The sequence below is a fragment of the Haliotis rufescens genome, unplaced genomic scaffold (assembly GCF_023055435.1).
Source record: "Haliotis rufescens isolate VD_foot unplaced genomic scaffold, xgHalRufe1.0.p SCAF_11, whole genome shotgun sequence".
NCBI lineage: Eukaryota > Metazoa > Mollusca > Gastropoda > Lepetellida > Haliotidae > Haliotis > Haliotis rufescens.
In genome coordinates, this window is record NW_025963791.1 from 22,793,837 (window position 1) to 22,821,702 (window position 27,866).

Below are 27,866 nucleotides of genomic sequence, written 5' to 3' on the forward strand. Positions count from 1 at the left end.
TTTTACTGATTACTTCACTCACTCACTATGTCTTTTACTGATTACTTCACTCACTCACTATGTCTTTTACTGATTACTTCACTCACTATGTCTTTTACTGATTACTTCACTCACTCACTATGTCTTTTACTGATTACTTCATTCACTCACTATGTCTACTGATTACTTCACTCACTGTCTACTTCACTCACTCACTATGTCTACTGATTACTTCACTCACTATGTCTTTTACTGATTACTTCACTCACTCACTTTGTCTACTGATTACTTCACTCACTCACTATGTCTACTGATTACTTCACTTATTCTGTCTTTTACTGATTACTTCACTCACTATGTCTTTTACTGATTGATTCACTAACTCACTTTGTCTACTGATTACTTCACTCACTCACTATGTCTACTGATTACTTCACTCACTATGTCTACTGATTACTTCACTCACTCACTATGTCTACTGAATACTTCACTCACTATGTCTTTTACTGATTACTTCACTCACTCACTATGTCTTTTACTGATTACTTCACTCACTCACTGTCTACTGATTACTTCACTCACTCACTTTGTCTTTTACTCATTACTTCACTCACTCAATATGTCTTTTACTGATTACTTCACTCACTATGTCTTTTACTGATTACTTCACTCACTCACTATGTCTTTTACTGATTACTTCACCCACTCACTGTGTCTTTTACTGATTACTTCACTCACTATGTCTTTTACTGATTACTTCACTCACTTTGTCTTTTACTGATTACTTCACTCACTTTGTCTTTTACTGATTACTTCACTCACTTTGTCTTTTACTGATTACTTCACTCACTATGTCTTTTACTGATTACTTCAATCACTGTGTATTTCACTGATATTTTCACTATTTAGGCGTAGCAAACTTTCTTATAGTTCCATCAATATAGAAATGAGTAGCTCAATCCGAACTTATATATGTTTCTTTCACCAGGTAAAGGGATAAATCTACATAACGTGATGGTAAGATAATATTTATAGCAGAAAACTTTAAACTACTCAAAAACAGTCAAGGACCACCCGATTATTTCATATTACTTAAGTTAATCGTTCTCGCCATGACAGATTAATAATAGTAATATAATATAATCGGGTTGTACTTAACGTTTTTTTAGCTGTATATTTCCATACGATGATATGAGACATATCCAAACATAATAACGACGCCTTCAGAAATTAGTTATAACATTCGTCTGAGAAATTCTATTTCAAATGTGCACAGACAAAATTATGATAGAAAAATTGTGTAAGAAAGTTACCATTCCAGTATTCTTGGAATCCCAAGATGAATTAGTTTTACTCATATATGAAACCAGATGACAAAATCTTCAAACATTATTAACATTTGTGAAAATCCTTAGCTAAATATATGTCTCATTTAAAACAATAACAGATAGAATCCCGTTATTATCAAAGTCTTGAAGTAAATCACCGTCCCAATCAACTGACGTGATAATATGATGTACATGTATTCTGGAACATAGCTTGGCCACCGTTGAACCAGGAAAGAATTACACGTATTGCCAAAGTAAGCAAAAGAATGACACATTTAGCCAAAGAAAGCACTCACCAGATAGTATGATATGCCAGCTCTGAACGTTATGCTTTCAAGGTAAGGCGCATGTATCTGGAACTTCTGTCGCGTTGCAGCTTCTGCAGTGACGACGTGCAGCGTTAAGCAAGGTGTGTATGGACCCCCCGCAGAGACCGCCAGACAGGTGTGAGGCCAGGTAGAGAGCCTGCATTGATCGAAGGAGGGGCAGGAATACCTGGCCCCCGCGTTCTCCAGGCGTAACGTCCACGTCGGTCTGCCACGTCGATGTACTGTTGTTAATTTTTATGTGGTCGGTCCGTGGACGGTGTGCACATTATGAGAATTGCTGTCTCTCGTGAACAAATGTACCTGGACCAAATGAATCAGCGGTTGGATTTATATTGTTTGTATATCAGTTAGAATGTTGCACATTTATGAGGTTGTCAAGGAAACGACGTTAGCATGTAACAGTCGCTGTTTATGTGTAGCCGACGCGGAAATGAACTGATAAATGTCGTTTTTGAATCGAAATAAACTTCGCGTTAAACCAACAGAGAATTCAATCTGATAATCATCGTTTTGCATGATAACCATGATAATAAATATTGCATTCTTCTAATACAGAAACTGTATAGGCAATTATCATATAGGCAATTATCATCATATGTCTTGCACGTCGTCACGCGGAAAAAACCGTGTACAAACAAGGGAAGCCCTTTTCTTGTGCCCCCCAATCCCCTTCGTGAAATTGCTTGACTATTGCTAGAAGCAGCGAAAAACCATACTCCCTAACTCACTTAACATAAATGTATTTAATTATTATGTACTGCAACAAGTATTTTATATTAACACCAGTTAAAACTGTAGCACTAGACACATCCTTCGCATCTTTAAAATTAACACATGGACGCGTTTGTCTCTCTCTCTCTCTCTCTCTCTCTCTCTCTCACACACACACACACACACACACACACACACACACACACACACACACACACCAAATACATGTACTTGTCTGTTCCAATACTGGTACATAATGCCTTGTAGGAGTTAGCAGAAAATCGTGGAACAACAATCACGGGTTTGTTTGTCATCATTACAAACTAGAAGGACGCGTATGTTGCAGATATTGCCACCGTCGTTGATTGAAACACGACTACAATTATAACGTTGTCAACAACCGAGGGTGACAGCTACGATGAATATGATGGCAATAATCACCACGATCATTGCTAAATATGACGATTACACAATAGTTGGTTAACATGACAATAACATAGAGTGAGTACGGTTATAAGATGCTTTAAGCAATATTCGGTGACACCAAGAACCTTCTTTAAACATATGGGAATTGACCGAGGGCTTCAGCGCAGCGAGCAAACGCGTGGACCACTAGGCTACAGCGCAGGATGACAAACGCCTGAAGAGCACTCTGGACACAAGGCTCGTTAATGCCTCCCACATGTTACGCAAGTGTTCACACACGCTAGGCTCGTTCATAACAGTAATCACACAAACTAATATTTGCGTTTTGAGCTACAAAGTTAAAAGCTACAAAAATGTCTTGGAACGAAAATAAGTCCGGTAATTCCGAGATTCCGGAAGCTTAAATTGCTTCGAGCGCCTGACTTACGTTTTGGCGTAAAAGAGCGTTTGAAAGTTTAGTGGGTTTTTTCTCGTTTAAAATGATGGGGTGCCTATTTAGTGATTCTCACTTGTAGCAAACAGCTGTTTGAAATGTGTGAACAAGGCACTAGTTAATGCGGTCTTGAAAGGCGAAGATGTACTCCTGATGCAGTGCTGTTTGTGGGGTTTGGTGGAAGAATGAGAGTAAATGTTAAGCGTTGAAATATATGACGTATTACAAGTTTCTTGTGATGCAAGTTTATTTTTTGTTGAGTGCCTGTTCGTTTTTATTTCTTGGTATTTTTCATTCCATGACTTGGTTTGTTATTTTGTCATTTTAAGTTTTTAATCCTTAATTGTTGTTTGTGTATTTGTTTGCAATGGGACTGGAATGGTTTGTGTTTTGTTGTGAGTAAAAGAGATGAGTTAGCTTACAAACTGCTGAGAACGACCGTTGAGTGTTTGACAGTAAATCCAGCTCACCTACACATGCCTACTGCTTGATCTATTTTGATGTTGCCTTTGTCGAGTTTTCACAACCAGTTTATGTATTAGTTTTGGTAGAAAATTAGGGTCTATAGTATAAGAATACTCAATTGTTGTTTTATAGTTTTGGCATATTTACAAGTGTTGAAAGAAAGTGAAAAATGGGGTTATACATTATTAAGGCCTACCGAAGAACATGCTCTTTGTTAAGTTATAGCCGTGTTCAAATTCGTGAAGACTTTGGGCGAAAAGAGCAGTCGTACTTGATGCTTTGCCATTAAATGCTATCCAAACATAAACATAGGCGAAGAGAGAATGGAAATGCCAATAAACAGGTCTACAACAGCAAGACAAAAAAACTAAAGAGCGCATCCTCCATGAAAACCATCTCCAACCCGTCGCCAGAGGAACATGCTTGGTTTTCACTGTTAGCATCAGTAATCTGCCGATGCGTTTGAGATGGAGTTTAGTTCCCGCATCTTTCTGCTGCAGCGTCCATAGACCGAGAAGACTGGGACACCCAGACGCTGGATATTGACATTGAGAGATAGGCGCTATTGACAACCCAAATATTAGCCACTGAGTTGCGTCAAAACACCCACGTCGTCAACACCATCTTGAATTTGGCACATTAGTTGACCACCTCATCCAAGGTCACACAAGGTCACGTCGACCGGAAAAGAAAAAGCAAATAGTTGCGAGGAATAGAGCATCACGGCAAATTAGCACGTTGCGCCGACTCCAATGACTTGCTAATATGTGGAATTTGCCAAGTCCCAAACATCGCGTGAGAAACCGAGTTAGCGGGGAAAAAACTTTTAAGAGCTGAAACTTGTTTTACTGGAGTAACTAACGAATGCATGGTAGATACAATAAATTTACATCGGTTAATTACTGCTGCTGTGGCTCTTTGAATCACAAGAGTACATGTCTCGGTGATCCTTTCATCAGCCCATGTTTTATACAACAAGGGCACTCTGACCAGGTGGGTTATCTCACTGCAGTAGTGCATTACTCGCCCGCATGCTCGCACTCAATGCACGTCATTAAACTAATAATTGAAATCATGGTTCGTTTCCGATCTCCCAGGACAGTTTTGATGCATGTTTGATATTTACACGTGGCGTCGTGACTCGACGGCAGCGGAGGAAGTGTGTTTGAAAACGTTAACATCGATATGCATACGATACGGCAACAGCCTTATCATGTTAATTAATCCATACTGAACTCCTTCCACGACGAGCTTGTAGGAGAACACGATAAGATGTGCCTTGCTATGCTGTCAACGTTCGCAAAAAGAGAAGACGTTGCATTACCATGAGTGGGGTATTCTATTACGATGTAACTGACACGTTGACCGACATGCTGTATCCACAACTGAAGTTAGCTAACAAGCCAACTGACCACACACAATTCTCTAAAAAGGGTTGAACTTCTATTTCTAACAGGTCTGAGAATCAATTTGTATGTTTTTTTCGGTCTTTAGCACTACTCCTGTAACTATAGTAACATGGTATCTTGACTATGAAATATAAGCATTTATTGTAATCAAAACCAGATGGAAAACAATTGTCAAGTTTGGCTGGATATATGAAATTACCATTGTACTTTTATATTTACTTATTTTATTTTAAAAAGAGATAAATCCATTTGTGTAATAAAACTATCTTAAATACTATGTTACTGTTGCAATACAACAACAATATGTCATTTGGTATCAATATGGGGCCTAGCACATTGTATTCACATAGAGAATCGAACCCGGGCCTTCGTTGTGACGAACGAAAGCTTTATTACGGTTTATTGTACGTCACCATAGTCTGACGTCGATGAGCGCTGTTCTCACCATGAACTACCGGTCACTCTAGGCCAGTCTCGACTATTTGTGAGAAAAAAATATATTCCCCAACTCATTCACTCGTTTCACTATCTGGACGACCGCCTCCGTGGTCTAGTGGTAGAGCGAGCGTCCGCCTGGGGAGCGGAAGGTCCGGGGTTCGATCCCCGGTCGCGTCATACCAAAAGAAAAATGTTACTTGTTGTTCCCCTGACTGGCGCTCGGCATTAGTTCCAACAACAAGGACTGGTCGTCTCTGAGTGGGTATTCATGTTGAACTGCGGCATGGTATTCCAGTGGGCTTGCACTATTTTTCGGCATCAGTCCAGACTGGTACAAGCAGACACACACACGTGCATGAAGGTCGCTATAGAAGTGCAATAAGCTTGTAGCTCACCTCACTATCTGTACCAAGCTCTATTATTATTTTACCTCCGGATAAATGTTGACGACTGCCGCATTTAAGAATATTGCAACACTACATGGTATCCTTGATGGCTACAGCCTATCAAAACATGAAAATAACCACCTAGCATCTACCCCACACCCCTACTCCATCTCAACAACAATAGCAACCACAACACTCTCCCCACAAGCCCACACGTTGATTCAGCACCATTCCAGCATACAATCCAGCACCAAAACCAAAAACCAATATGATCTGGGGGGTTTCCAAACGCTAACCCCCAACTGCAACTTAGCGACTACCAAAACAAAATAATTAAATCCAAGCCCAATCTATTGACATATTCATACTTGTCCCTCGCTAGCTTAATAGCACCCTCAGTCGTTATGAAGATATTACATTATCTGCAAACCCGATTCACGATACATAAACGTGATATCTGGTTTTACAGTTTTAAATCAAATATAAACAAGCTAATAAAATCTTTAAAATGGTGTACTTACGGTTCACGCAAACATTCGTCAATTTTGATGATGGGAGATATCATCAAATAAACTTTGAGTGGTAAACGCGATTTGACGTGGCGTGGAGAGATGTGCAGCTATAAATCCTTGAAGCGCCCTTGATGGCGGTGTCGCAACCACGAAAACATTGAGAAATGCAAGAATTTAGGTCAGGAAATATCAACAAGACTTGAAGTTACAGTGTAGAAAAGACTGGGCCCAGTTGCCACCCACCTCCTAATGGGATTACCATCGCGCCATCGTCATATCAAGTGACACTATGGACGGTGAGGGAATTTCTTGTCAAGCATCAAATTTCGCTACATTTGTCAACAATTGGTTCATTTGTCAGCAGCGGCATTTCAGTATTCTAGACATGGCCTTTGCTTAGTTATGATTTATTCCATGTGGGACAAATTATTACAATACTTCGCTTTCAACCTTAATCCCACCCCTTTCTGTATGCATCCATCCCATTCCAATCGTAAGTTCGTTCCCCCATCTTACCAAATTCTTTGGGAAGAGAATAGCCAGTTCTTCTCCTTGGCCCTGCACCCGTACCCCTAGACTGTGTCCCACACCCTGGAGAATAAATAAAAATGGGATCCAGCTCAAGTCTAGAATGATTTGGCAAGTCTAGATTGCCTCAGTTTGAAAATAAGCATTGTTCTTGGCTTCGTTTAGGATTTTCTTTTTTCTGATAACTTTATTTCTTGGACTACATGCTAGTCTCCCCTACGCCGACTACTGAAACCCGCTCTCCGAAAAACATCGGAGCCCTCTACAGTAACAGCCGTCATTCCGACGCTCGATCCAACGCATATATTTCTGGTGTCTTAATTCTCTCTTATTCACCCATTCTGCTCCCTGGTGTCTGCCCCTCCCTCCAGCACCCCCGTGCACACATCTCTCCATGCAGTGTTCCGCGTGATGTCCCTGGTGATTCCAAGATGGAATTAACCAGTTCTTCGTCTGTCGCAGACTATGGCATGACGGGAGATTACGGCAAAAACGCCCTACAGTATCAAATCCTTTGTAACGCTTGGCATATTGTAAAGCCGAAACCCGTATCAGTTGACAATATTCCACATTTTCAGACTTCATTATTTTCTTACGCACATGTTGCAATACGGCTTAGCGTCAGAACATGCTCGCGTCACCGTTAAGATTAGGTTGTGGTTTGGGGGGCACAGAGGTTGGCACATTTCTTAACTTCACAAAACAAAACAGAAGGGTTGCAATAAAGAAAAGATATTAATTTCACTGCTCAACTTTCAGCACTCATTCTCATCACTCCTCCAACGCGCTTGTGCAAATGTCACTTCCGGTAGCAGCCTACTTTTATAATAAAAAGAAAAGAAAGTTGTGTCAACTTGTTTCTGTGATTAAAAGGACAGTTTTCACAGAGGTTGGCACATTTCTTAACTTCACAAAACAAAACAGAAGGGTTGCAATAAAGAAAAGATATTTATTTCTCTTCTCAACTTTCAGCACTCATTCTCATCACTCCTCCAACGCGCTTGTGCAAATGTCACTTCCGGTAGCAGCCTACTTTTATAATAAAAAGAAAAGAAAGCTGTGTCAACTTGTTTCTGTGATTAAAAGGACAGTTTTCATCCGCATGAGGTATAAATCCACAGTCAAGAGACTTTTGGAAATAGTAAAATTATTTATTACGGAACATTTATAATAGATTGATGCAACGGATTTATTTGCACGTCACGGACTCCATTATACGTGGACTTCAGCACGTAAGAATGGCCGACACTGCATCATTAAATTTAACGTGTGTGCATCCTATGATTTATTTGCTGCACCGGACAAGATTCTGATGTAACGCGCGAAATCAGCGTCGTGCACGTAATGTGTATTGTGCAAGTGCAAGTGCTTTGAATTCATTATATGGCATAAAAACCCGCATTCCAGGCACAGCACTCACAGCGTGTGAAGCAAGTAGGCGAGAGGAACTCCAGAGAATACTCCAGGATTTTGTTGGCAAAATATCCTTCTGATCCTAGATTAATGTTTTAGTATCTATACGTTCCATTTTTTAAGGATTCTCTATATAGACCATTCTCATGGATCACTGAACTACTGCTTAAAGCTATAGGGAACCTTACAGATAATATGGAACCGGAATGCCCTGACGCAAGGCTGTTTACCCGATCTGGATACTTAAGAGTGTTCCTTTCTGCTAAATCACACAATCATGTAACTGGAGAATGATTCTGGTACATTGTTGCACCGGCGTTGCAAGCCTGGCTGTGAGCTGTGTATCTGACCCTGTTACAACGACGCTAAAGTAGACAATTTACTACTTGCAGTACGTCAACATCAACAGCAGGTCTAATTCCGACTTCATTGTTATTGCGACATCCCGAAAACTAAAACCCTTGTCTGATATGCTGAGCCATATGGCCGCATATTTGCCCGCTGTTTTACGGCAGAAAGGCATTGATGATATTTGATGTTTAGATGATATGTTATCAGAGAAAACACAAATATCTAGATATGGTGGGGCTCGGATGTTAACTATTGTGTTTATGTCTGTTTGACAGCCGGGTGATGGGGGGTTGGCAAACTCAACTGCAGCTCGTTCAGCTGTTGGCGACAATCAAGTGCCCCCGGATCCACGTCTGTTGAAACACATAGACCTGCGCTCCCCCTAGGAAGGAGCCTGTCTAAGGTTAGGAACACACATTTTACTGTAATAAAAGATCAAGAGCGTCCAAGTGCTCCCTCTGGATATTGAACTTGAACTATATAAGGCGTAAAGACTATACGAGGCCCCCGTCAGGCTAGAACCGGAGAGGCAGTCGATCCACACGTGTGGGTACTGTACAAACGTGCACCCTGGGGTAAAGAAAAACACGACTTGCTGTAACAAAACAGAACCGAAACGTGGCAAGGTTCTGAAAGAAAATTGGCCACGGATGTACGAGTCATGTAAGGCGCCGGAATTGGCTGTATGCTGAGTTGCGTCCCTTAGGCGACAGAAACGTATGAATGGGATTCGAATCCCGATTCGCCCTGATTATGCTTCTAGGTTTGTAAATCATCATAGTTAGGATAAGATTTATGGATGAACAACTTCTTTATTACAAATAGGAGCGATGCAAGCAGGTTAGAACCTACACCGAAACGACGCCCCTAATTGTATTAAAGAAGTTGTTCATCCATAAATCTTATCCTAACTTTATCTGAGGTAGGTGAGAGAGAGAGAGAGGGGTAGGTGTTTGCAGGTGTGATGACACTTCCTAAACTAAGTGAGTGATCGCGACACTTTACTTACGCCGTGACGTCACTAGAAATATGCGTCAAAACTTTCATGACATGGACTGGAGAAAGCCTGTGCTAAGTTGGAAATAAAAGAGAGAGAGAGAGAGAGTGTGTGTGTGTGTGTGTGTGTGTGTGTGTGTGTGTGTGTGTGTGTGTGATGACACTTCCGTTATGGGTACGAATGACGCCATGAATGATCGCGGCCGCTACGAAGAACAGGAAGATCTCATCTGAGCACGTACTTTGCCACAATGGTTCGGCTTCACACAGCGATCGTAAATCTACCACTGGCATCAATCAGTTTTACAAACACTTACGTTAGTCACAGTGCTAAACCCGCTTTGTAAAACGAGGTTTCATGAACATGCGTTTTCGTCCTTGCAACTTTATGGACGCTGTTCAGTAATAAAATCACTGCACCGAAACGCACCACGGTAATTTGGTTGACATATGTCATGCTCCCGCCATATTCATTGACGGAATGTTCATTTTATGGACTCAACGACCATAATCGTGTTCCCATACCAATTAGAAAACAGTGCACTGTAACGCATTCGTGGTTACTGAGGCAGAGTTTATTTCCAATACATCCATTGACCGAGGTGCTCTATCCTTTTTACGTCCACAAGAACAAAGACGTGTTTCCCGACCAGCATTAAAACAGAGCACCGTAACGCAACTTCAGTCTATTATACATGTATTGTACAGAGAAGCTCCCCACAGCTTCAGTGTGACAGACACACACATACGAGGGGATTTACGAGCTGCTAAGATGACTTGATGTGCGCACAGCATCTGTTTTATTACTTTGTCTTGAGAGTTTGTCTTTAGGGGTTGAAATAATTGATCCAAAACGCTGATTTAGTGCCACCGTAGAACCATAAAAGACAGAAACGAGAGGTAGCGAGGTTTTTGTACGGCTCGGAGGAAAATGGTTCACGGAGGAATTGGTAACTTCACAGACAGATATGCATTGCCTCTAGACCACTTTGTTTCATCAAAAATACATTTCCACCTTTGTTTCGTGGATTTTCAAATGAAATAAAAAATATTGGACGTCAACAATATTTGAAAGCCATTTCACGTCAGTCGGATGCATTGTGAAATGGTTCGCTGGGGAATTAGTAAGGTTCAACGCGGCTAAAACGGTTTTTCGGGTATCACGGCGTGACAATTATGTTCCATGTTTTTGGTTTAAAACAAAATTAATCCAATTGGCCGTCAGCACCAATCAGATCTTTTACTCCGATAAGTTTGCGTCAGGCGAATGTTGACGCCTGATCTAAACTAAAGATGCGTGGGTTCTTGAGCCAATCAGATGGCAGCTTTCTAAAAAGGTTCGGTTTCATTTCTATACCACCTACATTCGAAAGTTTCGGTTTGTACAAATTAAAACCCACAAATATTCCTTCGATGGTGCTCCCTATTGGGTGAGAGATGCCATGACGTAAGAAGAGACAGAATGTACGAAACATACCCAACCAGATACAATGGCCCAGCTTAATCATCTACATTCGGAAATAGTCGTTTTAGTTCGTTTTCGAGACACAGAAATCAGATATGCTGGTCTGAATGCTTTTCGCACTCGTGCCGAGAATTGAGAAGCCTCGACGTTGATTGGCTGATTAGTGAGTGGTATTGCATCGATGTAACAGATCTGATTTAAGTGATCAGCACCGGAATCTGCTCATTGATTCCACAAAGTAGACGAGCTCAATCAGCTCACCGACTCCCCGAGGATGGTTGAAAAACGGCTGATGGGGCATAAGAAAAGACTTATTCACTGTTGAACGGCATGACGGGCAGATAGTACTGACATTTGAAAGTGACGGCAAACCCTAAATTTACCCCTTGACATCACGGACACAGTTGGTTGGTTTGCTGTTTAACGCCCCACTCAGCAATATTCCAGCTATATGACGGCAGTCTGTAAATAATCGAGTCTGGACCAGACAATCAAGTGATTGAAATCATGAGCATCGATCCACGCAATTGGGATAGATGACATGTATCAACCAAGTCAGCGAGCCTGACCACCCGATCCCGTAAGTCGCCTTTTACGACAAGCATAGTCACCTTTAACGGCAAGCATGGGTTGCTGAAGACCTATTCTTCCCCGGAATCTTCACAGAAAGATATATCACGCAATATAATACGTAGTGCATGTGTGTGCGTGCGTGCGTGTGTGTATGAGTGTTTATGTGTGTGTGAGTGTGGAGGTGTCTGTTAGTGTGTGAATGTATGTGCGCCAATCTGTGTGTAAGTGTGAGTGTTTATGTGTGTATTTCTGTGTGTGAGACTTTCTCTGTGTCTGTGAATGTATGTGCGTCAATTTGTGTGTGTGTGTGTAAGTATGAGTGTTTATCCGTGTCTGTGGTTGTATGTGTGTCTGTCTGTCTGTGGGTTTTTTATGTGAGTGTGAGTGTGTGTGTGAGTGAGTATTTATATGTGCCAGTGCGTGTGTGAATGTATGTGTGTCTGCATGTGAATGTGTGTCTGTGTAAGTGTGTGTGTATAATTGTGAATGTATGTGTGTCGGTCTGTGCGAGAGAGAGCGTGGGTGTTTATGTGTGTCTGTGAGTCTGTGTGTGAGCGTGTGTGTGTTTGTGTTTGTGTGTACTGTGTGTGTTATATTAATGAGTGCTTCACATTTCACCACGTTCTCATCCGTATCATTTGTATCTACGCGTCAAGGGTCTGATGAATATAATTTGACTCTGATATAGACATGATGGATAACCCCAATGGTAAACCAATCTAATAGAACAAAATAAAAATTGGTTTAATCCGACCAGGATTACCAAGCGTTATTTTTAATTCAACATGTGTCAAATTACACTCACTGATTGACACCAGTAAAATAACGATAATTCTGGAATGCCCTTCGGGAGAGACGTAAGCCGTTAAAATTAAATTTTGCTTTAATTTTCTTTCAGTTTGAATCTAAAAAAATATTTCAATTAGTTCCTGAGAGGCAGTGCCATCATGATCACATTGATTGAAAAAAATAACTTTTGCTCACGTAGCCAAATTTTCCTTAGCCCAACAAGACTATCTTTTGGTGTTGTATTTCATTCGCGTTACTCGTACCGTATTTACAGTAAAACCCAGTTTGTAGTCCCACATATAGGAGAATATATGCATTCGTTTAATCAAAATACCACGCCAGCAATATTCCACAGTCTTGAAACCGGCAATATGACTAAGTGACATTGTAGAGTAAATGAGAATGGTTTTACGCCGTGTTTAACAATATTCCAACAATATTACGACGGGGGACACCAGAAATGGGCTTTACACATTGTACTCATGTGGGAAAGCGAACCCGGATCTTCGGCGTGACAAGCGAACGCTTTAACCACTAGGCTACCCAAGTGACATTTTCAACATGCCCATCACATGTTTGATAAAAACAACAACATATGTGCAGAAACATGGTACTGAAAGAAAATAGACGTTGAAATCCAGTCAACCCAGGCTTCATGAAATCAGCATTAGAATAAAATCAGATCAGACAAAATTATTATAAAGATTTTCATAGACAATACGAAAAACTTACTCGTAACATCATAAAAAAGCCAGGAAAATAGTTCTAACGTTACAGAGTGGAGTTTCGTCTCATCAATTATACAAAGGATTATGTTTAGTGAAGCCCTGTTTAGTCGGAAGTTTAAAATGTGTCGTTTTTTATGGCCCGACATGATGTTGCTGGAATATATGTTGCGGCCTAAAACAACAAACAAACACATAAACATGATGACGCTGGAACGCCATTTAGGCGTCGAACACTACTCATTCGCATCTCGTTTTAATAGAAGTCATCCAGAGTACACTTCCTTTCCCAACCATGTTGGTTGTCAGTTTCTCAAAGCTGAATCTACAAAACAGAGTGCTGTCCCAGAATATCGGTAACGGCAAAACTGCGGTAGAGATTATCTGAAAAAGGAATTTCCATAATAATTGAAGAACGTGTATCTGTAGGCTGTGAGGTCTGTGCGTGGTGTCAGATGGGTGTAGATGGGCCCCGATACCGGCCTAGCGGTCAATACAATAGCTAGGTGCGTTCACTTAACCCCGCTATCTCTCCTAAAACTAATGGAAGGAAATACGACCCGAGTTTAGAGCAAATGGCCCCTGGAAGATGCATTTGTTGTTTAAACACGATGTTTGCAATTACATGATGGTGTCAGAGTGACTGACAGGTGATAACGAGGCGGGCTGGATGACGGATGATTGCGGAGTGGGGGATGGGAAATATATTTTGGGGAGAGGGGAAGCTGATGGTGGGGGCAAGGTCGAGTATAAAGAAATACTTAGGTGAATAGATAAATGGTGAGAAAGAAGGGTGCGGTTTTTTTGGTGGGTTTGTTATTATTTCATTTATATTTTAATATGTATTTTATTCTATCCTTGTCGTCCTTTAAAAAAAGACATTACCATTTTATGGTATTCCAGACTCTCATCATTCACCTTGTAAATCAGCTGACTGTCGCTATTGTGATTTTCCACATGTTTCCTAGGCAGCGTGAGGGTTGCACCGCCTGGGGTGACACTCTCTCTTTTTGTATCAGGGATCCTGAACATAAATATATAATTGAAAAAATAGTTTCTATTATTATTTATTTTTTACCATTATTTTGTATTCATTGATTTATTGATTCATTCGGGGTTTGTTTCTGATTTCGTGGTTGTTTTTATAAAATAAAAAAATGGGGGGAGGGGGAAGCTGGCGAGGTTGTTGTTTTAGGTTTTGTTTTCGGGATTGGGATGGGGTTGGGTTGGGGATGAGAGTCACAAAGATGAAGTAGACAGATAAGTGAAGATTGTCAGATATAACTCGAGTATGACGGGTCAGGTGCGTGGGAAGAGTGATACATTAACGGCGAATGTGCGGATTGACGTCACGTAATGACGTAATCATCGCGGAGATTATAGGTAGAGATGCTAACGCAAGCATGCGTGAATTTAATAGCAGTGACGCAGTAGACATAACACAATTCAGCAATATGTCAGTCTCGTCCCAGCAGTGAGTGGAATGCCCTAGAGAGGATTGGACAACGTAAGTAGGGGTGTATAGAGGTGAAAACATCCTGCTGTTACATTTACCCTTCACAATTAGAACGATAGGACAACGTATGTAGGGCGTGCCGCAAAACATCCGCATCTATTGCTCTTACATTTACCTCCCCCTGACACCATCACGACGACGGGTTATTGCATCTAACGCCGGTATGGACCATTCCGTGAGCCATCAATCACCAACAGCCACATTCTTGTCGTGTATACTAAGACCTTCACACTTAAATGCGCATCACATTTCATAATTAAAAGCAGAAGACATTTCGGTGGAATTATGCTGGTTTTACGACGTCACCTGCGCTCCCGGGACGATAAATGTCTCAAGTTATGCGCTACGACCGAGACTTGGCACATTTTGCCTCGAGGCTCTTTCCGAGGAGTAATTTGTTAAACAAATAAACACAACAAACAAACCTAGTGTTTTCTTTTCATCTACAAGCTTAAAAACCACAAACAACGTATTTCAGATAAAGAGCCTCCTAAGCGTTGGACACCCACGGCTGTTTTTCTAAGAAAGTACTCGTTCCTTAATTGGGAGATTTTTCTCATCGTTGGAAAATCAAAAACACACATCTCTGTCTTTTGTCCTGTTTTCTTTCGTTTTGTTAATTTTGAAAATGATTTGTAGATTCGATTGTGTTAAAATAATATCTACGCCCTGTTTAATCACAAAGAAAATGGGGGTGGGGGTGAGTAGGTCTACCCCCTGAAGAATTTAATTGATAGATCGCTCTAGGGATGTTATTTCTCCCCATCCTCGATTATCCAGTGTATTTTATCTCCATTTTATCATGATAAATACCCTGGACCCATTCGATATTATTTTTCGTTCTGAGCCGATCTGAATGGCAAGGCGCCATCCCATTAAATAACTCTAATGAACGAGAGACATTTTGTACAACGTTACTGACGAGAAATAAAAATAGTGACACTTGTCCGAAAAGGGTTCAGGGTGTTCATCATAAAGAATGGAGATATAAGATTCTGGGTTATCGAGGATGATTTTACCAAATGATTCCTTTCTGAAATCAGTTGAAAATGTTATGGACTAAGAGGTGGAACATTTGATTTCTAGGGAGGGGAGAGGGTGGAGGGAGGTGAAAAAAATACAGCTCATAATTTTGTGTAAATAAAAAACTCAGCCTCCATCTACTTGAAAAAAACCCTGTTCATCCTCAAAACAAAGTCTCGACCGCAATATGGTCATCCTCATCAACATGGAGTATTTCGTGAGCAAAGCCACAATCTTTGACATCGAGACATGTAATAATCGTTTCAAATCTTCCATTTCAAGATGACATATGATGCAAGGCTATGTTGTAGCATCTTTGGAAAAGGTTTTTGATTCCACTTGTCCCGCTGTGATATGACTGAAACAGTTGTTGACTCGGATGTGAAATTCCCATTAAGCCTTATTTACCCCTACTTGGAAAAAAACACAGCATAAACATACTTGTATTGTCAAAAGACATGAAACATATATGTCAACATCACTACAAGTTATGCCATGAATGAGAGCAAAAAGGAATGTGTTGTGTCCACAGTTTGGAGGATGGGGTGAGTTGTTCAGTATCTATCAGCCATCAAGACTGAAATCAGAACATGAAACTCCTTTACTCCTTCAAAATGTACAAGTCAGTTTTGTGTGCTGACCAGGGGAATCAATGCACGCCCCAACTCGAACATGAGAAGAAGAAGTATTATGTCTGACCACAAGAAATGGGATTCAATAACTGATCCTTGTTATAAGGGCGACCTGGTCGTGCTCTAATTTGACGGTCAAGGTGATACCACAAGAGTTCTATAGGTGATAAGTCTAGTGATTGAGCTGGTCAAGGCAATACGTTGTATGGGGCCTTGTGTTGTCTTGTTGAAAAGGGATCTGTCCTGTTCTGTTGCAAGAACGATAGTACAACAGGAGAGGGAGAGAGATTGGCAAATGTAATGCTAATGATGCCACATTGACTTGGCTACAGATGCCACCTTGACAGGGCTAATGATGCCACATTGACTTGGCTACAGATGCCACCTTGACAGGGCTAATGTTCCCTCATTGACTTGGCTACAGATGCCACATTGACAGGGCTAATGATGCCGCATTGACTTGGCTACAGATGCCACATTGACAGGGCTAATGATGCCTCATTGACTTGGCTACAGATGCCACCTTGACAGGGCTAATGTTCCCACATTGACTTGGCTACAGATGCCACATTGACAGGGCTAATGATGCCTTATTGACTTGGCTACAGATGCCACCTTGACAGGGCTAATGATGCCACATTGACTTGGCTACAGATGCCACATTGACAGGGCTAATGATACCTCATTGACTTGGCTACAGATGCCACCTTGACAGGGCTAATGATGCCACATTGACTTGGCTACATATGCCACATTGACAGGGCTAATGATGCCACATTGACTTGGCTACAGATGCCACCTTGACAGGGCTAATGATGCCGCATTTCCTTGGCTACAGATGCCACCTTGACAGGGCTACAGATGCCACCTTGACAGGGCTAATGATGCCGCATTGACTTGGCTACAGATGCCACCTTGACAGGGCTAATGATGCCACATTAACTTGGCTACAGATTCCCCATTGACTTGGCTACAGATGCCACCTTGACAGGGCTAATGATGCCACATTAACTTGGCTACAGATGCCACCTTGACAGGGCTAATGATGCCGCATTGACGGGGATACAGATGCTGCCACCTCCAAACGGTTCTGAATGCAACGATGTTCTCCTTGTCGGAGGTTGACACAAGTTTTTTCATCTGCCAGGAAATGTTTGAATCTGCTCTCTCCTGTGAACATGACCCTTTGCCAGTTTCTGTTCTACCATCGTTGCAGTGTCAGCGTCACGTCTGGTTACCTTTCTTCGTCAGTTTACATCAAAGTTATGTTATTTATGTCCATCATCCACAATCTTAGTAATTGAAGGGGCGGTCGGGTAGCCCAGTGGTTAAAGCGTTTGCTCGTCACACCGAAGACCCGGGTTCGATTCCCGACATGGGTACAATTTGTGAAGCCCATTTCTTGTGTCCCCCGCCGTGATATTACTGGAATATTGCTAAAGCGGCGTAAAAACCATACTCACTCATTCTTAGTAATTGAAAAGTACATTCCTCAAGCAGTGCAAAATATCAAGAAGACCAGTTTTCTGCCAATCTGAAGAAAAAATGCCCAGAGAATCTCTTCGTTCTCAGAAAGAAAGATTAAATCTAGACTTTGCCAAAGGTTTGTAGTAAAGCTTGGGGCTTTCAGATATTTTTGTTTTATAAAGTCTTTATGAGAGACTAGATCTTCCTGTCCTCTCGTCACAAGATTTAACAGCAGAATCTAATGGTATAATGGTGACTTCAGCTAGATCTGCCACGTGGTCGTTGTAATAATGAAGTATCTGAACCTATCAAATGCATTAGGAAAACCTCTACATGGAATCTTGTTTCGATAAATCGTCATCGTGAACAACGTATCCAATCTCATCGTCCCGTTATTTCGTAAATCTATACTAAAACCTACACGTTATGCCAATTTCAGATAGGCATCTATCAGGGAATCCAGCAATAATTTCCTATCCACTTCACCCAAACCTTCAATGACAACCGGGTTTTTTTCCATGTCATCCAACCACATTAAAAAAAACGGTTTAAGAAACCAGAATAGGAATAGAGATACCTTACACCCACCTGAACAGTTCTCAGAAACCAGACACATAAACCGGAATCCGTTCTATTTGAACGAAAAGTGTCTTTTTCATTAGGGGATAATACAAGTCTCTCCCAGTCTCTGTTGCAATAATGACTTAATGGCACACCGTTCCATCAACGTCCGGACCACCTAACCATATGTCACTCTGAGACATTTACCAGACATTTAATACAGCTAAATACGGATCGTTCGAAATTATCTTTCAATGTTGAGGTGAGTGCAAGAGTTGCAGGTGATCCTTCGCTCGTTTGAATGGCAGGTGGCACCGTGCAATCGAAGACTCAATCAAACCTAGGGGAAAGGGCGAAACATTACAGCGACATGTGCTTGGATCAGTGATAGATACGGCGGAGTAGCGCACCTAGTGACGACAGGCAACGCTAGAAACCTTGGAGATTTCATACTCACCCCCATGCTATGCTATAAAGTGTATCATAATTTATAATACCATGTATGGTTGCAAATCAGCTCTTTTAACTGTTTGTAGCTTGTTTCTCGCGGTGGTGAGGGCCACGAAGTTATTACTGACTCATTAGTGTTCATTGTCATGTTTTAGTTTGTAGAAATCATATGTGTTCATTGGGGAGGGGGCGGTCGGGTAGCCTAGTGGTTAGAGCGTTCGCTCGTCACGCCGAAGACCTGGGTTCGATTCCCGACATGGGTACAATGTGTGAAGCCCATTTCTGGTGTCCCCCGCCGTGATATTGCTGGAATATTGCTAAAAGCGGCGTAAACCACACTCACTCACTCACTTTTCAAACATAATCTGTTTATCCACAGATGGTTTTGAGACATAACGGATACTAGACGGGAATCTTTCTCGGCATGATCGTGCAGTAAGCGCAAGATGTTTATACATGTATTTACAAGCGGCGTAAAACCGTACTAACTCATTCACTCATTGGGGAGGAATGTGAAGATAAATAAAACATTCATCCTTTCAACATCATCTGGCGTCTGGAGATGTAGCCTAGTTGTAAAGGTTCTTCCTCGTCACATCGAAAGTCCGGGTTCAATTCCAGACATTCAATTGTTGAAATTGTCCTTAAAAGGAACACTAGGCTGTTGCTCATCAGGATAGACTGGCTTATTCGTGGTTTATTTTGAAACTTGACATCAGCCGGAAGTGCGTCATAGTTACCTGACTGGTTTCCCGTGTTGACCGGTGCGCACCCTGGGTGTTACAACCATGATACAACATAGCCACTCCGGGTGATGTTTCTTTTCACGTAATGCCGGGACGTGCTTGATCAAAGTGAGTGAGTGAGTTTGGTTTTACGCCGCTTTTAGCAATATTCCAGCAATATCACGGCGGGGGACACCAGAAATGGGCTTCACACATTGTACCCATGTCGGGAATCGAACCCGGGTCCTCGGCGTGACGAGCGAACGCTTTAACCACTAGGCTACCCGACCGCCCCCTTGATCAAAGAATTGGTACAAAGTATTGAGGCATCGCCGTAAAAGCCCCAACCTAGTGCGACTTTAAACAGTCAAAAACTTCACCCACTGAGGTATTCGAGCTCTTTTCTGTTCAACGTCGACTTGGCATAGAGCTACAGAGTATATACCTTATTCCAGCCTTGAAATGTGTCGAAATTCCATTAACCTCGACATGATCACTCCCACTCACTCACTCACTCCCTGTCAGAGTTGATTTACATGAACAAACAAACAAACAAAAAAACACCCTTGTCTGATGATGCCTAAAAATGGAACAAACAAGAAATGTTTTTTTACTTGTGATGTATTTGATACGGGTATGAGAGACGATATTGCATGCATCATATTATATGAGCATCTCCTAAAGACGACTGTTTTCAGTCGAGTAACGTCTGTAATTTGGGGTCAAATCCAATTTTCAAGTTACGGTATACCCTTTCTTTTGGCCGGCAGTTCATGCACCCCATGTTTTGAACACATGATAATAGTTGGTATGTCCGTACGTCATACCGACCTAGCCCGTGAAAATCCGGGGTAGCAACTCATCCTTGCTGTAAAAGGCGACTACGCTTGTCGTAAGAGGCGACAAAGGTGATCGGGTGGTCAGACTCGCTGACTTGGTTGATGCATATCATCGTATCCCAATTGCGTGGATCGATGCTCATGGTGGCAATCACTGAATTGTCTGGTCCAGACTATATGCAGACCGCCATCATATAGCTGGAATATTGCTGAGTGCGGCGTAAAACAACAAGCAAAAAAATACAAAAACATACTGACCTATTTTATTGTGCCTTAGCTCTCTTTGTCTCACACGTGTATAATGATATTCGTACATACGTAATACCGCTTATTTCTCACGAGGGCTAAGAAACCAAGATAATTCTTACATGAAATTCATGTTTGTAAACACGTTCCACACGTTCTGAAATTACAACGTCAAGGTTGCGCTGTAACTTGTACTATGTTATTGTATACATGCTGTACTTTTGGCCTTTTGGCTAAATAACCAAATAATCTGTCTGTCTGTCATACAAAATACCTAATTAATTTATGTTATTCGGCAACAATCATAGGAGCCCGCCCTGTCCTAGACTGGTTTACCTGCCCCAGAGCGCGAGGAGGCGAAGGGCAGGATACCCGTCTCGCTCTGTCCGACCTATTTCCCCATACAGCATTTCGCTACGTGAGACGTCGACCAATTTACGTGTAGCGAGATATTAGCACTTTTGGACAGTGTGAATAATTGACGTGTCAGGTTAGACGAGTAAACATATTACCATTAGGGGGGTAACTCTCAAAGAGAAGTATGGTTCATGGTTAAAAATAACTAACGTACTCACAACGTTGTGGTTTTCAATTTTAATAATATCTGCATGTTTCCATTAGCAGTTCATTATCAAATAATATTACAAAAAATGTAGCTATTACTTTGAAAAGATTCATAAAAAAAATATCAATAACTTTACCTCTGTATCAATGTAAACAGTATCATGTATACCACTGTGATTGTGGGGGCGGTCAGGTAGCCTTGTGGTTAAAGCGTTGGCGCGTCACGCCGAAGACCCGGGTTCGATATCCGACATGGGTACAATGTGTGAAGCCCATATCTGGTGTCCCCCGCCGTGATATTGCTGGAATATTGCTAAAAGCGGCGTAAAACCATGCTCACTCACTCACTCACTGTACCCTATGTTCCTTGAAAATAATAATAAATGTTTCAGAAAGTTATTGTGAAAACATATTGCTAGTTTTCTTTTCATATTATGTTTGTTTCCTACTTAAATATTACACAAATATTGAAACTAAAATATGCCACATTCTCACTCAAGATACTGAAGGTAACACATGCAAATTACAATTTGTTTTATCTTTACGCTTTAATGACAGTATAGATACTTGATCGATAGGTAGGTACATGTATGCTACAAAATTTCTTTGCGCCTAGTTGACCCTCTTGATCAAAGTTATCTTGAATGTGGTATAGTAACGTTGCCACTACGTGCCGGCTGTGTTTGTGTTGCATCAGACCTCGACGGCATGCTGAGATCATTGTCGGGTCCATCACTGCTCCGTTTGTTCTGGTCCAATTACTCACTGCAATCATACCATAATGGATCCTCGCTCCATAACCAGTCTGACGTATAACAGGCTTAATTCAGCGAGTATGTTTCTGCGACGCTTAAAGCAACGTTCCAGCATTATGACGTTGGGGGACACAAGAAATGGGCGTCACACATTGTAGCCATGCATGTGGGAATCGAACCCAGGTCTTAAGCGTGATGAGCGAGCACGTTTACCACTAGAAGACCCACCGAGCGAGTATAAAATCTTCCAACTTTCCTTGTCATTTGCGCTATGTTGAATCTGTTTTGTTAGATATTAGAGACTGAAAAATACTCAACCAGGGAAATCAGCAATGTCGACACATATAATCAAGAAGCGTTTTCCTTCTTTCATGTCAAGGTATTTGTGGGGGTTGCCTGACAGGTTATTGATTAAAAATAAATTGTCCCAGAAACTTGAAATGTCATTTGGACGGTCCCTTAGAAGTGGGAGAATTGCGTAGCTTAAGTGACTTTATCAACAGAGAACCGTTTTTGACACTTCGATTGCATAACCAGTTTGGCATTACGAATAAGCATACAGACTCACTCACTCACTGACTCACTCGACCATCGGATCAATCGCTGACCTACAGATCCGTTCCCCGTCCCAACCAGACGACCCCACTGCACCCCTCCCCCACTCCCCTCTTTCCGGCTGCTCTGCACCTCGTCATCATAACAGATTACTGTAAGCCTATGACCTGCACACATCTGTTCGCCACCTTGTAAATCCGACCATATACTGAATAGGATTAAATGAAGGCGATGGCTATTTGCATCCGTGGAACTTTCGACTTTCTCAAACAGACTGAATACCCATCAAGGAAATGCGTTATCCCTCAGAGAAATTCTCTTGAAAAGTTATACAGGAATAAAGCGGGTATTTTAATACTTGTCTAATGCAAGTTAAAAACACTCGCTTAACAAGGCGTTAAATTTAAGCCATCTTCACAAGCCGCTGTCAAATTCTTCCCCGCCTTTTTACCATTTTGTCTCCGCCTTTTTACGTGTAAGAATTGCAAAATTGTAGTTCAAAAACATACAGCAAATGCCATGGGGTTGACGACGATGTAGGCGAGGATGTAGGGCAACCCGGGACACAGAGAGAAAATCAAGCATTGCTGCCAAGACTGTTTACATTTATTTCCTTCACACACGTGAGAGCAATGCTGTAAATGAAGGTCTTCGAGAAGATATACTACCCAAAAGAAGTTAAAGAACATCAGATTCTTTCATGTGGTTATAAATTAATCATCCATGCCATAGGCAGCTTAAATATAGTCATTTGAAAGAGACCCGTGAAGATCCGGGGTAGGATAGGTTTTCAGCAACCAATACTTGCCGTAAAAGGCGACTATGCTTGTCGTAAGAGGCGACTAACGGGATCGGTGGCCAGGTTCGCTGACTTGGTTAATACATGTCATCGTATTACATTTGCGTGGATCGTTGCTCATGATGTCAATCACTGGATTGTCTGGTCGAGACTCGATTATTTACAGACCGCCGTCATGTTGCTGGAATACTACTGAGTGCGGCGTTAAACAACAAACAAACAAAACATATGAAAGAATCGGGTGTTCTTACCGCCTTTTTTGTAGTGTAATATATGAGTAGTACATATGCACAATCTTGGTTTCGTGTTACGACATATTTCTTTATCGGGAAATAATGACAGTGAGATCATTTCAAATCGAATACTGATATCTCGATGGTTGGTTGGTTGTTTTGTTGTTTAACGCCGCACTCAGTATTCCAGCTATATGACGGCTGTCTGTAAATAATCGAGTATGGACCAGACAATACAGTGATTGACATCATGAGCATCGATCCACGCAATTGGGATACGATGACATGCATCAACCAAGTCGGCGAGCCTGACACCCGATCCCGTTAGTCGCCTCTTACGACAAGCATAGTCGCCTTATACCTCAAGCATGGGTTGCTGAAGACCTATTCTAACCCGGCTCTTCACGGGTCTCCCGATAGTACGCCTATCTCGAAGCAATATGTGGACCCAATTCTGGTTCATCAATTTCGCCATATCTGGTATTCCGGGACAGAGGTTCCCCGTACCCCGGGCTTGTACCACTCGAATATAACGGGATCAATGATACATGGACGGGTGACTACAAGGTATGACCAACCATCAGTGACCTGGTCCAATGTCTAACACCTGACTATAATGGGGATAAGTGGTCATAACGGCTTGTGGGTATCAATAATACATGGACGGGTGACCACAAGGTAGGACCGACAATCAGTGACCGGTCGACTGCGCAAGACAGCTATGAGCAGATCGACTGCGTGTTAATTCCGAATGACATCTCTGTAGCTACGGTCTCGATCCTCGGAATCTGCATACCGCGTCTTGTGTCGGTGATTACGTCTGCGTATGGGTGACGAATGTGCTTGAACGCGTATACGTTTAACAAAACATAACCATTCGTTGGGGCACATACTGCTTCAATATGTGAATAATCAAAGTTCATCCCCTTACGATATGCCACAATATAACGTCATTCCCTTCCAGGAAATGTAGGGTTACGCGCCTGCTCATTATGAAGTGAAGACGGCGTAATATTGATAGGCCAATAAAAGTTGTACGAAAATGCATTTCTATTAGAAGTTATGAAACTCAACTGTCGTTTCCAAGCCATTACACCCAGTGAGAGTAATAAACACCAAGTTTCAATTCACACACTCGCGAAATTATGAGGATATTTCCTAGTTTCTGCAATATTCAGGTAACAGACATGACGTCTACCAAACTACCAAACGTATCTTTGAAAGTAGCCCGTGTGTGGGCCAGTGCGTATCGCGGCCATAAAGCATTCCGCGAAACAAAATAGGTCCATTTGTGGCTGCTTGAATGAGATGCTTGCAGCAGATGTGTTAAGATGAACAGCAATAACTAATCTCACCAGAGAGCATACACAGTATGGAAGAATCAGTAAAAACATTACCTTAATTCAACAGAGCCTCGCTTTGATTGACCTCATCGTTTTCCCGCACTGCGTCAGGGTACAAAAATGGTTTCTGGCGGTGCGTCGAAACATGTTGGGTTTTTTCAAAGCAGATACTGCATGGCTTGAGAATGGGTAGTTCTCGCTTCGTATCCTGCTGTTTGTGTGATAGACAAACGGGAGAAAAATGCAAAGCGTTAAAATTCCTGTTGAAGGTTTTCTCAGTCTAAAGGGGTCACGTGACCATGTACCCGTCATGTACTGATCACTCAAACGGCAGATTGGGTTACAGCAACCGGTCGCGGGGGGTTAACCCTTTACCCCAGTCAGGTGATATTGTTCACAATACTGTCCGTTACCTGTCGGACAGGGGTCGGTATTATAACGGGAAGCAATAACCGGACGTTGCCGCGTAAGATGCTTCATTCACAGCGTATACCTAACGCACAGGCGTTGATGAACGAGAGACATGCGCAGAGGTGCAGAGGTTTCGCCGAGCTGCCAGCGCATATATTGATATTTCGTGGACGCATTTGTCGTCCACTTTGATAAATGAATACGAGGGTGGCCTTTGACATGCATGCATCGAAGACTGGCCACGTGACCTCTCAGTAACCGTGGGTAAATTAGGAATAACATTGACATGGCTGTGAAGATTGTTGGATGGGCGACGCCAGATGTGTTGGTCATTGACGAGATGTCAGCCAGCATGAAGAATGGCGGGTTTTCGAAAGAGTGATCACTTAGGAAAGTGAGGATTTTATCTCTTTTATAAAGATTCCATAAGTATCACAGCCGTGGCCACCAAATATGGGCTTCTTGCAATGTACCCGTAGGGATCGAACATGGTCGTCGGCGACGTTTTAACCGCTTCAATTGATTGGACGACGTTAACAAATAAATAACTTATTCTGTGTGTTATGGATGTTGTAAACACGTCACTGATTCAAGACGTACAGGTGTTTTTTTACAACATATATATTTCAGAACATCCTGTATCCAGCCAACAATGGGGTTTTTTGTCAAATAATTTTGAAGATATTTTTTTTTCCATCATTTTCTGGTACATATTTTCTTTTCTAAAGCAAATCTCCTCTAAATGGGATTTATATCAAGTTGCTACATATAAATGACCTGCCGGGCAAAAGAAAGTATAAACTAGAAAATTGGATTTGACCAAAACATTGCAAACGTTATCAACACGTTACTATAGGCTGAAAACACGGCAATATCGAGGTCCAAAATGTAACTGTATCCTGTATCAAATACATCACCATGGAATAATCGTTTCTGTGTGTCACCATCAAACATGGGTGTATACTTTCTCTTGCCCGGTAGTCCATGATAAACAAACCGTTTATATATACACTTAACATCAACATCATAGTAGTCCACGTGATCATTCTCTTTGCAGTCTGTTTCGACAAGCACTACAGACCCAGTTAACGGATGCAGCAATATATTAAGAGGAAGAAAATTGATATATTGATATTAACATTGCAATCAGTCATAGACATGCGTTATTTAGTAGTGTACTGGAGGACGACAATCGATTTAAAGGTTGGTTAGCTAAATACTAAAAGTCGGAGTTAAATCGTTCATTAGAGGTTAGGAGTCGGTGGGATAGCCTAATGGTTAAAGTGTTCGCTCGTCATTCTGAAGTCCCTCGTTCGAATCCCAGGTACAATGGGCATAGTGTGTAAAACCCATTGCTGGTGTTCCCCGCGGGATATTTCTCGGATATTACTTAAAGCGGCGTAAAATCATACTCACTCACCTGACTGGTTGACGAACAGATCGTAAACAAGACACCGCTGTTACAAAAAATGTTTTTGGAATTACTGCTTCTTTCTAAAAACGCTTGGTGTCCATGCCTGGTCGTAAAGAGTCTATATTTCATGCCCATGAGTTCAGTGGGGTGTCGGTTAATATATGTATATCAGCTCACTGCATTGAAGTCCCAAGTCAATTAGATCCTACTAAAATCTTTATGGCGTCTGGATTATTCATCACGGGCAGCAGATGAAACCGACGTTCGGAACAGTTTGGTACTAAATATCTAACTTTAGACCTTCTTATCTGTCCACTATAATTATGAAAATTTGCCTGGATGCTGATAAAACTGTTACTAGGTGTTCCAGATCGTTACACGGAATAATTAGAAAAGCGTGGTTTAAGGGGATAAGTATATTATAAATATTGTTTAGCGTTGTCAGCAATGCTTTTAGGTGACGGTGATCTATAACGGCGTTCGGCTCATCTCAATCCCATACGTCCCATCTGTCACCTCGGCAAGTGTGGAATAGCTTTGTGCACGTGACTGTCACCTGACACAACACAAGCTGGAGACAGTCGTGACCCTTTGCAAACGTGCGTAACTGTTTTCTTCAAACCACTGTGTATTGTTTACTTTATATCTGTTGCAAAGCATATATAACCTCTCTTTAAAACCGGACATCGTGTTATTACGGACCGCCTCCGTGGTCTAGTAGTAGAGCCTCCGCCCGGAGAGCGGAAGATCCGGGGTTCGATCCCCGGCCGCGTACTACTAAAAAACGTTAAAAGATGGTACTTGTTGTTACCCTGCCTGTCGCTTGGCATAAAGGGGCTAAAATAAGGACTGGTCGGCTCGGGGTCAGTATACTGTGTCTGAGTCGGGTAATCATGTTAAACTGCGGCATGGTATCTCAGTGGGCTGGCACTATAAATCGGCATCAGTCCAGATTAGTACAAGCAGCCACATAAACACGCGCATGCACGACGCTATATACATGTAAGTGCAATACTCTTGGACGCGCCGTTAAATCACATTTCACCTCACCTCGTGTTAAACGAACTTGATGCGACG

General features: G+C 41.8%; 1 protein-coding gene across 3 annotated transcripts in view; it reads right to left on the reverse strand.

Moving 5' to 3' along the window:
- The window catches only part of LOC124132816 (extracellular serine/threonine protein kinase FAM20C-like), a 95,609-nt gene that overhangs the window by 62,575 nt on the left and 5,168 nt on the right, over positions 1–27,866 (reverse strand). Inside the window, exon 1 of one of the 3 annotated variants that reach the window (XM_046496956.2) lies at positions 6,426–6,578. The exons of 1 other annotated variant lie outside the window; for it this stretch is intronic. The gene's annotated coding sequence lies outside the window, so the exon portion shown is untranslated. Of the gene's footprint in view, positions 1–1,603; positions 1,726–6,425; positions 6,579–27,866 lie in introns of those variants that run through there. One more of the 3 variants, XM_046496959.2, reaches the window with a different exon arrangement.